We start from the raw sequence: 1,622 nt of genomic DNA on the forward strand, positions 1-1,622 counted from the left end.
TCTTACCTTTCCCTCTATCCTTCAGGGTGGGCAAGGGCAGTAGCTCCCAATTATGACTTATCTTTAGGGGCCTCTGTATCTTTTATTGACTTCCCTTAGTCCTGCTTACCCCTTAGTACACAATTCCTTTATTAAACTCTCTTTTGTTACCCATTAGTGTGTGCCTTGTGTTATTTTTCTGACAAGCCAAATGCAAACATATAACACACAAAGAAAGAAAGAAACAAACAAACAAACCCTTTGAACAGCAACACAGCAAGGTAATGTGTGAAACCTGAGGTTATTAACAACAATTCAGGTTTGAAAGCAATGTCTGTGAAGCAGAAAGGACCTGGTTGGTCCCATGAATCTCCCACAATCTAAGCTACCAGCACCCAGAACTTCCCTGAGGGAGCTCCATGTCTGTAGACTCTCCTTCATGGGTGCCCATGGCTCCTTGCACGCTCCACCCCAAAATGCAATCATGAGCATGTGGGCTAAGAGGAAGAAAACAAAACTGCCTTTGAGAGAAGGTAGTTATCAGCCGACTCTTACCTGAGCGCCATCTTGTAGTTGAAAGTGGTGAGTAGAAGAAAAGGAGCTTTCCAGGGTGTGCTGACCACCAGAGAATGCTCTCCTACCCCTGGATAGGAGGTGTCTGCAGGAGCAGGAGTGGAACCTGATGACCAACAGAGGCTTATCAAGATGCTGGGCAGCCCCTGTGACTTCCTGCACAAGGGGCACTGGCAAATGAGAATCTGGAGATGTGAGACAAGGGCCTCACGAGATGTTTCTCACTTTTCCTGAATCCAATGACTTATCTCTTCCTCTGTCCATTTTACCTCATCTGGTCCCCCTCCCTGTGAGGAATGTTTAAATTGGAATCTGTGACTGCCCATAGTGATCCTGTGTAAGAAGCTCACCCACTAAGCAAACTCTTCCGTAGCTAAAGAAGAGTTTGACATTCAGGCTTTTGCCTGGCCTGGCTCATCTGATCTGTTTCCAATTATTTCCAGAAGTAATATATGCATAATACTTTATTTCAGAGGACACCATAGTGTGCACAGTGAAATGTAAAGTCCTTCTTAATCTCATTCCTCAATGTTTACAGTTTCCATTATAATTATTTTACAAGTTATTTTATAGCTTTTCATTATAAAACTAAATTTCTATTTTTGATTTATCAACATCAACAACTGTATGTATTGTGTTTCTTTCTAAAATATAAGGAAATAGTGTGAAAAAATGGCATGGGAGTAAGCGGAAGCTAGTCACAAGCTCTCAGGACCAAACTGGAATTACAACTAAAATAAAAAAGTAACATTACCCTGAATAATCAAGTGAAGACTAGATGGAGAGATCCCTGATAAACAAGGATGGAAAATGGAAACTGCATAGAGAATGGTAAAAAGGGCAGAGTCAGGAAAGGGCAGGCCAGGTTCCCACAGAGAGAAGCTCAATTTCTGGAAAGATATCTCAGCTGTGGGGTGTTGCCACTGAGTACTCCTCCCAAGCTGGGCCCCCGAGCAGAGAGGACCACAACTGAGAAAGATGTTCACGTAACATCTGGCTGTGTAAAGCAGCAGGGTTGTTGTCTGCCAGGGAGAGATGACTGGATATGCAGTCACCCTCTTAAAGGAACA

This window comes from Myotis davidii, unplaced genomic scaffold, assembly GCF_000327345.1.
Source record: "Myotis davidii unplaced genomic scaffold, ASM32734v1 scaffold2747, whole genome shotgun sequence".
NCBI lineage: Eukaryota > Metazoa > Chordata > Mammalia > Chiroptera > Vespertilionidae > Myotis > Myotis davidii.